Raw genomic sequence first — 14,760 nt, forward strand, 5'->3', positions numbered from 1 at the left:
TGTGTGTGTCTAAGTGTAAAAGTTTATGTGCTCAATTCCTAAAAGGCCCACATTAAAACTACACTGAAGGTGATTGGTGCTGATGTGGATACATCAGATCCACAGCATATCTGGGTCTTGTAAATTAGTTAATTAGTTGTTAATTGATCAAGAGATACATATGTTATTCATCCAGACAAAGACTTTGGGCCACTTCATAAATTCCTCAAGCTTGATGAGTCATGAGTATATACTGTGAAAGTAAAATAAAAAAAACAACTCTCCTTTTCATTGCGTCATTCTCACAGACACAAAAAGAAAAAACTCCATTCAAGCTCATCAAGAAAGCTCATCCACAGGGGAATGAAAGATTGGAATTGTGCTCCGATATCGCTCCGTAAAGAGACATCTTAATCCCCGGTGACTTTCCCTCGAGATCAGACCGATCATCTTCCCTCACTTCCTCTCCGCTGCGCTCGGCCTCCATGTCCCCCACTAGTCCGTCTACGCTCCGCTGAGATCAGTCCGCTCAAATCCGCTCCCTTGCGGGGGCCCCCCCGAGATCCCAACGCTGATGGCGGTCCGAGACTCTGCGAGACTGCTGAGCGTGTTGAGACACACTGCCTGCAGGCCTGAGAGAGCCCTGCCTGATTCCCATCCATGTCAGATCAGGGCCAGATCGCCACCAGATCAGGGTCAGATTAGGCCCGAGTTCGCTCAGGTCTTCTGTGTGGATGGGAGTAGAACGATTCTCATCCATGCCAGATTTTGACCAGGGGCTTGTATTCACAAAGTGCTACAAGTACTCCTAAATCACAGCAAAAGGTCTTTAAATGAAGAGTTTTCTCTTAAAACCTTTTCATGAAGCTGCGCCCAACTTTAAGTAAAGTAAAATGACAACTCTTTGATGTCGAATTCATTGTAAATATAGGCTGAGCATTGGAATCAGAACTAATGATTTTTATATTTCAAGTAGTTGAAATAATTTATGATGTTCTGATTTATGTTTCTGATTACTCCTTGTGCTTACAGTACAGACTTATGATTGGAGAGAGGAGATCTGTTCCTCTGTTGTGCACACATGTCCACATATGAGATCACGGTTTGATTTCATTCTGCTCCTGCACTGTCCCCGTGTATGTCTGTGTGTGACTGTGTGTTTAGAGATAAGGGCGAATATTATGGTTTCACAGTGTTTGGCTGTTCCGCATGGGTAACTCCCCACGTCAGCAGCTATCTGCTCTGGATTACCAGGTTGGCACTAATCGGCGTCTAATTTAGTGTAGTCCACATACTGTATGATGGGATGACCAACGCCATCTCCTGTTAGTTTGGAGGGACACTTAAACCCTGACTATTTCCTTGTTTAGTCAGAGCAGCTGGCGGATCTTTTTTTTTTGCAAAGTCATGCTGTCTCTCCCTTGATGTGCGTCACTGCAAATGAAACTCTGTTCCAGGTTTTTCCCTACCATTGCTCGACTGGGTCTTTTTCCATCTGTGGTATCAAAATTACCATCAAGGCCCTGAATAAAGACCAGAGTGCAGCCAGAACTGCATTGAGTGTGCTATAAGCCTAATGCAGAGATTACCCTGACGGGCAGTAGTACCAGCAGAAGCGGCAGATTTCCTACTGTTTTGCTATGGTTCAGCAGTGGAACAGCTGACACGGCTAACTGGGGGCAAATATTTTGGGGGGCAAATGGGTTGAAACGGAACAAAACGGTTCACATGAGAACTTAATGGCTTGTTTGTTTTACTGTTATTTGTTGAGCACCTGGCAAAGATTACATCCTTGTCTTTTTCCTCCCATCATCCCTAAAGGTGCAGGCGAGACGAGGAGTCCTCGAGAGGCCATCCCCACCCTCCCCCTCAAGACGTTCCTGTTCACTTCACTTCCCCCCGACCGACTGAGCCTCCATCTGATAAGGCCGTCCAGGAGCTTACAACACCCCTGCTTCCAGTCACAGGGCTCGCGGGACTCCCATCAAGCTTCTGCCTAGCCCCCTCGTTTCTTATTGCTTTTTCTGATGTGGTTACAGAAATGAGAAAAAGACAAGGGCACACACTGAGAGAGGCAGAAAAGACGACCCAAGTACAACAAAATAAATCAACCGCTCAGACTGCGCATTCAAACGCATACTGGGCCAGCCGCAACAATAATGCAACGGTCTACATGGAATAAGTAAATTATGTCTTTTCCACCCCTTGTCTTGTCTCACTGCTAATGCGGTTCCATCAACCCGATGGACAATAAATCTCCATGGACACCCACACGGTGGGGAAGGACGAGCGCACCCGAGCGCGACCGCCCATGTCGAAATCCCGAGAACCGGAATCCGACGGAGGTGGGGGTGGATAAACGTGATCCGGAGCCCGCGGAGACGCCTTCTTTCCCCTGGGTAAAGCACCTGATTCCTTTCCTGTCTCTCATTTCCTGCTGACCCTCGGAGGGCATATGGCACAGCAATCCCCTCTACATCCATAACTTATTGAGAGAAAATTAAAAGGAGACTGTCAGAGGAGAGAGTCAGGGCCTCACACAGGCAGCGTTGTGGTACCCGTCGAAGTTTTCGGGACCGAGTCACATACATGCTTAATGATCATCATCATCATCATCTGGTCAACATCTATGGTAGGGAAGAAAAAGCTTATTTGGATCAGAAAATCTTGAATCTAAAACCCATTCAAATACTATCTGAATATGTCTAAATCTATCTGGTTGTGGTTTCAATCATCCGTGTGAGCCAAACTATCATCCTCTGATCTCATTCTATTAAAGGGAAAAGTATTTTATCGAATTCCAAATGTTTTTGCTCTGGCATAAATCAAAACGTTATTTATGCACAAAATGACTGGAAAAAGACATCTAAACCAGCAAGCTAATATATACGATACAGAATATATTGTCAACATGAACTGCTTTGGAGTAAAATTTATATATATGCACACATCCCTGAATGAACTTTGAGAAGGTTCATGTGCAACTCTGAAAATACAAAAATATGGTCTCAGTTTGCTGTAAGATTAATGTCCCAGGCTCTGAAAAGACATAGCTAAAAACCATACGCCCAAAAAAGAGAGATAAACCATTTTGAAAGGTTTATGAATATTTTGCCACATTATAAGCCCTGTGTGAAATCAAAGATCAGGGGTGACATAAAATAACATGTCTGCTCAAAATGGAATAGATGTCATAAGGAGATGATTTTGTGAAGCTGCACAAAAATGTCCCAATTTTGGAGCATTGTGGGATTTGTTGTGTCAAGAGTGAGGACAAATGACTGAATAAGACAGTTAAATTAATTATTGTAGGCTTAAGCTATTAACAAAAAAAGCTATATTAGTTTCTGTTCTGTCTATTTCTGATTCTGTTCATTGCCCATCAAACCATCTTGATTCACTTACAGCGACTGGCAGCAGTGGCATCAAACACACCCACTCAGTTTTGGGCGAGGCTGCAGATTCTCAGCTTGTAAACACAAAGTCTTGACTGCGCTGGGCTCTTTACTGATGCACCAAATGCCTCCCAAATCCGTACGCAATCCCTCTTCGTTGTGTTCACCTCTGTGGACAAGCATGGTCAACAACAACCCCACTCACTACTGGCCCATCAGGCCTGATCTGATCTGATCTACGCTATGACGTTCCAGACCATTTTGGGTATTGTTGGGTGTGTAAAAGAAAAGAGATCTGATAAAAATATATTTCAAGAGTTTTATAAAACCCAAAAGGGCCTTTTATAGGTACTTGTACGTGTACAACAAAGGTTCTCATTTTCTTCAAAGAGAAGTCTAAGAATTTTGCTCTGAGTGCGCATACTGGAGATACAATTTCCGTCTATTTTCTCCAGCAAGTCATGTGACCTACAGATAGAAGTGATAAAGTCTCTCTGCAGGATATCCAGGTATGCTTAACTAATCAAGAGGCCAGCGAAACCCAACACATGTGGTGCGCCAGATCTTCCTGAGCAACACTCAAAACACGCCGCCATGCTGGAGTTGTGTCCTCTGACAGCAGGAGACGTGAGAGTCCACCCTGCGCCTCGAGCGGTACCAACCCGTCCCCTGCTGCTTATTGCTGTTCGCTCACGCCATCAACAACATGGCACGTTCCAGAGCCCTGCATCTACAGCTTACTAACCGGCGGAGCAGAACCTCTGTGGAGAGGAAGAGTGATCTCCTCCTGAGAGCTTGGCCTCTACGAAAGCGAGGCATCCAAAACCATTACTCAAGACTACTGAAGCTCATCCACACAGCCACAAGCTACAGTAGACTCCGAGCCAGCTGGACCGAACCCTGCCACAATCTCAAAACGAATTGAATGCGCTTCTCACACACACACACACACACACACACACACACACACACACACACACACACACACTGCACACACACACACACACAAGGGGGCCAGTTGGCCGCCACGTCATGTCAAACCTTCGCTCCCCTGTCTCAAGGCGATGTTAATTTATGCCAGAGCATGAAACTCTCGAGCAAGGACACGCTCACGCTGCAGTTGACTGACAAGGCCAATAGACTCAAAATCACTTACAGGCTCTCTGTTTGAGATGGAAGTGTGTGTGTGTGTGTGTATTAGACAAACTTGCTCAGCTGTGTTTAAGCCAAGATTGAAGAGTCAATTGTCGAGGGCATGCAAAATTTAACGAGCGTCCATCTGGAGAGTAGCGTAGAGATTATTAATAAAGCTATTTTTACACAGTGTGCACTGCTTGCACCTTCTTCATAACTGAAAGGCGAGAGAAAGGAAAGCGATTTCAACTGAAAGCCATTTCACCTGAGCTCTGAAAGTCAGACCCTAACCCTTTGTCAATGAATACCATGGGCAGCCATGGGCAATAGAGCACTATTCACAACACAATGACCTTGCTGACTTCTCACATAGCTCAGGCTGTGGGCAGAGTCAGTGACCTTTGACCTGGCTCAGGGGGTAGGGGGGGAGGCACATAAGAGTAGGAAAGTTCTCTTCCTTTTTCACTTTCTAAAATAGATCCCCTTTGACGCTGGACCTACAGCATGGCCACTTTTAGCTGACCAAGACTCTGAATATGGAGTTTAATCTCTTAGTTCAAGATGAAATTCAAAGTGTATGAAAACTGCAGCAAAGAGATTGCAAACTAAACTGCAGTCTCTCACACTTAGCACCTTGGTGACAGGACTGGCATCAACTTCAACCCTGTTTGTTTTTGGGAGTTACGGTAATGTGAGTGGACACTGCTTGGTTTGGAATGAGCTTAAGAAGAGTAGTTGTGTGCACATCCCACCTTGCAGGTGCAGAACAAATGGAGAGTAGCTTCAATAAAAGGAATATAATGTCCCCAACACTGCTATTTTCTCCCATTTAATGTTTAAAAAACAAGCAACGTTTCAACCCTACTGGGTCTTCATCAGGCAGAATGATTGGCAGAATAAATGCCTGAAGACGAGCAAATAGCAGTGTTGTGGACATTATATTCCTTTTATTTGGAATGAGTTTAACCTAATCTTTCAGGGATGAGACGTTCTCAACTGAGAGGAAGCCCTTTGCTGCAACCCCCTAGCGCAACACTGATGTCATCTCTGCAGGGGCTGTCATTCAATGCGACCTCGGTGGAAAGACGGGAAGGCCAACTTTTGAACTCCGAAACCCAAGACATTGTGGGGCAGGTTCTAATAACCCCGCAAATGCTCGCCATTCATAAAACAACCATGGAGCCAAACCTTCCTTCACTCTCCCTTTCTCCCTCTCCATGGTGATCTCTGGAGTTAATTGTCCCAGCCCCTGCAGATCCGTTTGCGTTTTTTGTGCTTGCTCCGTCTACCATGACACCATGCGCTATATTAAAATGCATGAGTCTCTCTCCCCACACGAGCATTAGCGCAGCAGGGCTGTGGCTCAGGCCCTGGCCATCCTCCTCGAAGACTCCAAACTCCACACACAGGGCAGGGAGAGAGGGGCAGACCTCCTCCGAGCGCATGTCATTATTTATCACTGGGAAAGGAAAACAAGGACCTGGGCCAGCGCTTGGGCAAGGGAACGCTGCACTGTTGACCCAAAGAGTGGGGCATTAACAAGTATTAGTGACAGGATGGCTTACGGAAACATGACTCCCGCTTCATTTTGGCAAGGGTTCCTAGCTGGCAATGGGCAAGACAACACCCACCGCCCCCCCCCACAAACCCCCCTTCAACCCCATTCTTCCCCCTATTTCACCCACTCATTTCTCTATCCCCTCCTTTAGAACAGCCTGAAAGGAAAGCTACAGAGAAGCCAGAGAAGAGTTTCTTTGTCAAGGGTGATTGTGGGGGCTCTGTAGAAAATAAAAAACACCTCTTGCTCTTTATTCCGGCCTCTGTCCCCCCTGAAAGTCATTCAGAGAGGTAGTCTGAGCAGAGGCCAGGCACACACATCTGGGGAAGAGTCTCCTCACTCTGGTGCCAAGACAAATGAGGGACAAAGGGGCTTTTCAACAAACTAAGAATTGACACACACTCACACACACACACACACACACACACACACACACACCCCTCTGAAACCTCCACCTCATCCCTTGGCTCCCAACCCCCACCTCACTTTGAGCGTGATGGCGTCAGAGGAGCAAAGCCAAGAGGCCGGGGCAGCGGTTAAATACATCTGCAAACATCTTTAGCATCGGAGATGTTCTGCCTGCTCAACGGCTTTAGGGACCTTCATCACACTTTGGAAACTGGACAGCGCGCTACACTCTGACTGCAATCCAGAACAACCATCTCAACAACAACAAATAAAAAACCTCAATTGGATTTTCATGCTATCCTGTATTTATCCTGGAATCCTGGAAATTAATTTGGATTTGGATTTGCAATTTATTGCAGTGAGGTCGATGTATATCTGAAACGCAAGCTTTGTACACAAGACTCTTTAAAAATGATTTAAAGCACGGGAGAGCGCTTGGAGCCCCTCGGTAGCAAAATCCACTAAGCAAACCCTACACATACCAGTGATTATGAGCAAGTTTGTTCTGGCCAGTCTTTGTCTACAGAGAGGTTATCAGATTGGAGGTTAACAGGTCTAGTTCTGTGGGAAAATAACCTCGGGGACAATCCTAACAAGGCAGGTGTCTTGTTTAGGGGAGGAAAAGTTACCAAGAGTTGGAGAACAGAAATATAAAACAGAACAATAGTTGAACAGAAATATACAAATCCAAGTTCTTGACCTGAATCACTTGGTTCAAATAGCAAATAAGTCAAATATCCTGAAGGAAATTTTTTGGTCGGACGTTTTTAAAGTTTAATGGACTGTTAAAAGTAAAAGTCTAAAGAATGCCAGAGTCGCCCTAGCCCTAGCTCGTATTTCAAAATTAAATATTCATATCCCACACACCATGTTCGTTGGTACACAGATGTGCTGTTGCTCAACATGTGCTCTTTGGGTAAACAGTTCCATAAATTCACTGCTTTTGAGCTGGCATTTTAAAAATGTATACCGCACTCACTCGATCACCCTCTCTCTGTCTGTCTCTCTCTCTCCCACACACACACACACACACACACACACACAGAAAAACAAATGTAAGCCACTGAGCTGATCGACTATCCTCCCCACTTCACACAGAGTGAGCATGACTGCATGACAAGCCCCGAGGTCCTGAATGGTTTTTTCGTGCGGGCCCGGCCCGCCGCAGAGAGCCCCGCTCTGTGGTCGTTTCCCACATCAATCTCTCGTCCCCCGGCCCACGGAGGGGGCAGGGGTCCTGGAGAGAGGGAAGCTCAGGTTAAGAACACTGAGGAGCGACGGTGTCTCCACAGGAAGCCGTCCATAAATCACAACCTTCCTCGGACCTGTCCGGCCAAGGCTCGCTTGATTAGAACACATGTATATCATCACAGGTCCAAAAGGGGAGACTTATCATGGGTACCCTTTTTTTTTTAAACTAGTCCGGTTATAGAAACATGTGTGATTCTGAAGTCATGTCATGTTATCATCAAGACCAGCACGTTATCAGCACTACAAATAAGCACATTTATTTTAACCTCTTTAGGAGTTAAAATGACTATTTTCGAGCCCATTAAAAAGTTATGATTTGTTACTTCAAGGGGTTAGGAGCCATCGAGTGATTTACAATATGCAAACAGTGCCGCGAGGGAAGACAAGGTTGACTTATTCCTGCTAAGGGCAGTGACTAACCTTCTATGGACACGGGGGCTAACATTTCGCCCCCTGGAATGTTTGCTCGAAGCCACTGCAGGGGAGTTCCCAAATGGACCCGACACTCAGAGAGCTCTCTCAGGATAAGATAAGCAACACATTCACCGCTGTCTATCACAAAGGCCCACAGGATGCTGGGCCGTGTTGACCAGCCCTGCGCCTGTAAGGCAAACAGACTGGACGAGACAGGAGTGGTGTTTTAGCGCTGATAAACGGGCAGCTATAGGTGCCCCTAGGAGGACAGAGGGATCTTTCGTCGGTCACTCTACAAGAACTGAAAGCTGAGGTCTATACTTTCTTTTTTCTCTCTCCTGCTACTGCACGCACCCCCACCCCCCACCCCCACTTCTCTTTTTCTGCGGTGAAAGAGGGAGTACATTCGCATTGTCAGACGAAGATGTATGGTGTCTGGGCCCTCCTTTTAGCCCCTGGGGGTATTCTCGCCAGTCGAGGCTTGAGCCTTGGCCATCCTGCACCATGTTGGTTTCTAATAGATGGTTGGGGGCAACTGGTGTGTGTGTGTGTGTGTGTGTGTGTGTGTGTGTGTGTGTGTGTGTGTGGGGGGGGGCTATCTTCTACAGAATCAACACGCCTCAGTGAAAACAATAGGAGCTGTCTGGGGCTGCTTTACGGCAGAGTGGGAAGACACAAGAGCACAAAGCTGACAGGTTCTGAGAGGGGGCCTTATCTACCTCACCTTACAAGAGAGGGTGGAGAGGAAGGCCCACTCAATTAGGCCCCCCCGAGTCCACAAGACCACATCCACAATGAGAACATCATTTAACAAGCGCAACGTTTTGACTCATTTTTAATTCACTGGAAGGTACAACACAATTTATTCCCGGGAAAAATGTAATTTATATGAAATCCACTAGAGGACAACCCCATGTCACAAACGGCTGGTGTTTCTCATACGGCATGACATATTGCACAATTTCTGAGCAATTTCGGGATCTTCCAGAGACCCCTAATTACACACATGGAGGCGGCCACAAGAAGGCCTGTTAAGTTAATATGCCCGAGACACAAAACATGATTCGGAACATTGATAACGCATGCCTTCTCTATGTCAAGGAAGCCAGGGTAATATGCAGCAGTTGGGGGGTCAGAGTGTGTGTGTGTGTGTGTGTGTGTGTGTGTGTGTGGGGGGAGGGGGGGGGGGAAGCAAGCCTCTTGCCTCTTCCTTTTGTGTGCCGCAGCCAGTGAGGTCTGAGGCGACGGCCACAGAGTTCTCATGGGGAGCTAAAATGTGCTATTGATTGTTTGTTTGTATCCCTAAGCTTAGGAGAGAGACCGCTCTCCCTGAGCCCACGCAGCAGTGCTCAAAATAAGAACCAGACCTGGGCTAGCATTAGTTGTGGTGTAACAGTTTTCAGCAATTCACTCCAAAAAACCAGAGCCCCCTGTTTTTTTTTCCTTCATCTTTTTTTTTTTTAACCTCCAGGCACTGGAAAATGAAATGAAACTTGTTATGGAAAAAACGTTTCCCCCCCTTGTGTACCTACAGATGGGTGGTGAAGGCGGCTGTGAAAGTGGAAACGTGAACATGATATGGCGTAGGTGTGGCAAAAACAAAGGAGAACAAGGTTGTGTCTTTTTTTGGTGGAGGATTGCAGCTCACTTAACTAAATTGACCATGTCTCATCCTTCAATAGGTGCTGTTTTCACAGGAGCCAATGGAACCACTTCCCCCTTCCCTGGAATCCGAGGATAGGGAAAGACCTCTCTTCACACCGCATTCCAACCAGAGGTGTGGAGAACCAAGTCAGAAGCGGATCCAGACTATGGACTGGATCCAGACCCAATCTGGACTGGATTCGACCTTAATAAGGCCTGTAATGTTACCTGGCTAAGATCTGGGGACTCATTTAGAGTATGGACAAAAAAACATTGCATCATGCTCTCGGTCTGATGGAATTTCATTTCAGATTTGTTTTATTGATGTGTGGAGTTCTTTTGATTTATGCCCATTTAAAAAATTGCGATGCAAACACCCTGACCAACTTCCAGGCTGAAAAAGAAGATTTGCGCGGTTCTCTGACCCCAATGCATTTATAGCCAATGACACGCTCTGCCACTCAAATTGTTTTGCTATGAATTCCAGATTCCAAAAGAATTTGTTCCCATGCCATTTAATCAGATAAGATCACTTCCACTTTGCATTTACTGGAAATAACCTTTTGATGATTTTCTACTTAAATTCAATTTTGTAGTAGATCCAAATCACAGACTGGATCTGAAAATTAGGCCTATTTTTATTCCTATTCACACTGCAAGATAGTATACTTAGTATGTCTCAAGTGGCCTTCTAATTAGCATATTCAAAGTTTTTCTTGCATTTCCATTAATGTGATAATTCAAATTGTAAATTAAAATGGCTAATTGAAACATAGGTACTGAGCTTGTGCTCTTAATTTCATGTTGGTTGGCATGTACAAAGAAATACTACATGAAATCCAGTTATATGCATCTGATTTTGTATGTGTGTGTGTGAGTGTCTAGGTTCACATGTGCACAGCTCAGAACATTTTTGAACATATTCTACGCAAGTCTTTGCCTATGAGCCCCATGGTCTTTATCTGTTCTGCCTCTGGCCTGAACCAGACTTTTGTCTGCTGATGATTTGCTCTGGATTGTGATGTCCAGTCTGAAACTCAAAGCCCAAAATGGCCCCGCTTCCCATCAGTATGTTCTAAAGTAGATCTGGATCTGGTACTGCATGGATTTAGCCCATCCACACCTGATCTGCTCCAAACTAGTGGCCCTTTCCTCTCACATGACATTGCTTTGACTGAAACCAATGTCAAGTAGTTAACTAACTTAACATTTTTAAGCATAACTTTTTAAACTTTTTAAAACTTACCTTCTCTGTGCTCTGCAGGTTCTTCTTTAAATGTGCTTCCCAACACTACAGCGGCGTGCTATTAAGGCATCTGTGAGGCAAAAATTGTCACATTTTTATCCAGAGTGAACACATCACAAATAATCTCAACAAGAAAAGTGTTTAAAAATCAACTGACAGAATTTTATTTTAACAATGTTTCCTCCACATCACAACATGTTCTTTGCCATTGTAAAGATCACCTTTAAAATCCAGTTGGGTATGAGTAATGCAATTTAGTTAGGGCATCAGAGCACTTCCCTTTTGATTTCACCCCAGCTCCTGTGATCTGTCAACCAGAAAAATAACCAGAGGCGACTTCAAAGGCCTGTCCAGAGTGCCACAACCCCGTCTGTAAGCCACCACCGTGTACCTCTTGCCAGAAGGTGAAAGGATCTTTTATATGAAAATTGGCTTCATTAAAATAATTGAAATCATTTGATGAATGGAAAATATGTTGATGAGCGCTGGTGTCTTCACCCTTCTATATTTCGTGGCAGTATATTAATACAAGTTTATGAACTGGACTTATGACTCACACCAGCTACATAAATAAATTCAGAGTGCAGAAAGGGAGAGAGAGAGAAACACCTGCCGTCTAGACGGTTTCTCTCCCCATCGCAGAAAGCAGGACACAGTGGGACTGTTGTGAGGCACACATGGTGTGTGTGGTCTTTCGAATATTTCTCTATCCCACACCCAAGTAAAATTAGAGACGCCATAAACTAATTTTCTGTGATGTGCCCATCATACAAGAGCACAAAGAGACAAAAATAGTAATTATCTCAATTTTTCCCAGCTATTGTGCTCTTCATCAGAAGTCCCTGGTGTAGAGTCGTAGACCAACGGAATCCAAACCATCCAAGCTATTACACATAACTCAAGAGCTCTTCCATTTCAATGAGTTTGACGCCAAGTAAATCTGACAGATGACCTGGGTACGATGTTCTGTACTCATATTTTATGTATATTCGTAATGCACGATGAACGGCTCCACTTAATACATCTTGTTCCAAGACAGACAAAGTGAGGGGAACACGGCTTAGAACTTCAGCTGAGGAGAAGACAGATCAAAGACAGGGGCATCATCATCTCCTCCTTTAAGGTTGTGGCAGGGTTTTTTATTCCTTGGTTTGGAATGCAAAATTGTGGGTCAGTTACCAATTTGAAGGCCTTGGTTTTTCACTGGAACAAGTGGTTGAAAAAAAAAAAAAAAATTGAAGCGAGAGAGAAAAAATGAACCGACACTGGAGAAGTAAGAAAATGAGTGGAATTCTCACTACGGTCGGATGTAAGAGTCAGAAAAAGCAACACATCCGACTCGTCAGCTGTGGGCTCCGGACGCCTGGGGGTTTACTGGGGGAAAAGTGTTAGGAGGGCCAGCGGGGCGAAACCGAATCCCACCCCGGCGTCCTCTTATCTGGCCGACAATCAAAACCCACGAGGACTGTGTAATTTTCATCCTCTGGTACGGACGAGCTACGCGGCTTTCAGCGTGGTCAGGACTTTGTCCCAAAAAAGCCAGACACTTGGTGGCGAGAGAGTGTGATGCTTCCTCTCTGGCACGGAAGTCATCCAGAAAGAGATGGGGTGTTAGCCAAAGGACAACGGAGCACAGTATTAAATGGGGCTAATATGGTCTGATTGAGATTACCTGTGCCCAACAGTGTTCGCATGCGTGTGCCTCCACTAACACAATACCTCTGAAAATTCAATTAATTTTTGCTAGGCCTTCTCCAAATTCCATCCACATAGGCTTTTGCACTGAAATGAATAATTTATCAAGATAAATAAATATGAATTTTTAAGGCTCTCCAAAAAGCTCATGTTACCTGCCTGGGTGTTTGACCTGAGGATGCCTTGCTAATGAAGGCACCACCTGGACCATGCAACCTGAGTTGGGCCCGTTAGAAAGACACAGAGCACTAGACGGATCTGCACTCTCTCTGTCTGCCACAAAATCACACCACTCCAAAGCCAAGATTAGCAAACATCGAGAGCCAGAAGCCAACCATATTGTCCTAAAAATCCACAACACACATGCATACACACACACAAATCACATCACTCAGAGCAGGCCAGAGCCATGGCAAGAAGTTGATGCAAACACAAACACACACACACACACACACACACAACTGGTGGTCAGAAAAGGAACTTGAGCCAACAAGCTCGAGGTTGAGTACAAAATGCAGTTCTTCATGACCCCTGTGAAGTCATTGTGGTTTGCATTAAATCGGCTTCTCCTATGACACACTCTCCTAATACGAAGGAAAGGGTATTCATTTTGTTTGATGTCAAACAATCTTAATTGACTCCCTCATTTTGGTAAATTGGATTCAGATTGAGCTGCCAAGCATCCTCCATTCTGTAGAGCAGCACATAGTTAACCAATAGAATGGGTTTGAACTGTCTGAATTGGGCTGTTTTTTGGTATAAATACAAAAAATTGGAGCAAATATCCCTTCACTATGAAGAAGACTAAATAGAAGACTGAAAGACTAAATAAGAATGATGAGACCTCAAGCCTTCTGGTGCCTTCTGTAGTCACCTATCCTGAGACAAAAGTGGCAAAGATGTGTTGTTAAAAAATAAATCATACTAAAGACATCTAATTAAACCCTCATGCTTGCTTCATAAGTGATCTACCAAACTTGCTATTTTTAGGATTGCTGTGGTTTCAAACAGACAGGGAGGCCGACGGGAAAGTGCAAGAATGCAGACACATTGTTAGCAAGCAATACTGAATATGTTTTGAAGCCGATCATTTGTCCCTTCAAAATAATATATTCAAAAAAACAGCTTGAGAGCTGTAGCTCAACGAGGCCCGGTGGACCTATTATTTCTGAACGGCACGCAGATCCTCTGCACTTTGAGGACAGTTCTGGCAATATGTTCTTGCGGTCGCGGCGGAATTGTCAGTTTTGGAATTTTGAAAGTAAAACCAGTGTCCAAATACCACATCTGCCCCAGCAACAAAACCTAAAAGGAACCATGAATAAAAGTGCGGAGGATTTGAAACACAAGTACGCTACACTGATCCAGAGATTAAAAGGAATTTACTTTCAAATTCAATTCGGTTCACCTAAGACACACACTTCCATGACCAGGAAGGAATACAAAAACGTTCTGAATAACAATGAATGGCACCATGTGATTGACAGTGCACAGTGCCTAGATGAAGGAGAGGCAGAGACCTCTTTTCCATGCCTGCTTATTCCACCAAGTCTTTGATCAACAAGATTGACTTTGTCTGCTTGATTCCATGCCAAAGCAAAAATAAACGCCATTCAGATCAAAACGAATATACGCAAAGGCCGTGCCATATCTGCGAGTAGACTTTAGACTATTTGGACAGTTCCTGATCTGCAGTTGTCAAAGCGATACATATATTCATGTCAGGCTACTGCGCAACATCTCAATCTCCACAATGTTGTTGCAGGGGAATATTTTGGCTTTGAGCACAGACCTGTGCACTTCCAGAGAACTGGGAAGGGATTCTGCACTGTGGTGCCCGGGCTCTTAATGCTACATGTGTTTTATACTCAAAGGGACCCACAGAGATTTTTTTTGTGGTGGCACTCCCAATCAGTATGATGTTCCTCCAGTAACTGCTCGCCTGCGGGGTCATGGCACGTCTGGTTTTCATATTGAATGCTAACACAACCTTCTCATGCCATCCTACAGGGCCTTGCCTTCCTCGCTACGCTACG

Source organism: Sardina pilchardus, chromosome 19 (assembly GCF_963854185.1).
Source record: "Sardina pilchardus chromosome 19, fSarPil1.1, whole genome shotgun sequence".
NCBI lineage: Eukaryota > Metazoa > Chordata > Actinopteri > Clupeiformes > Clupeidae > Sardina > Sardina pilchardus.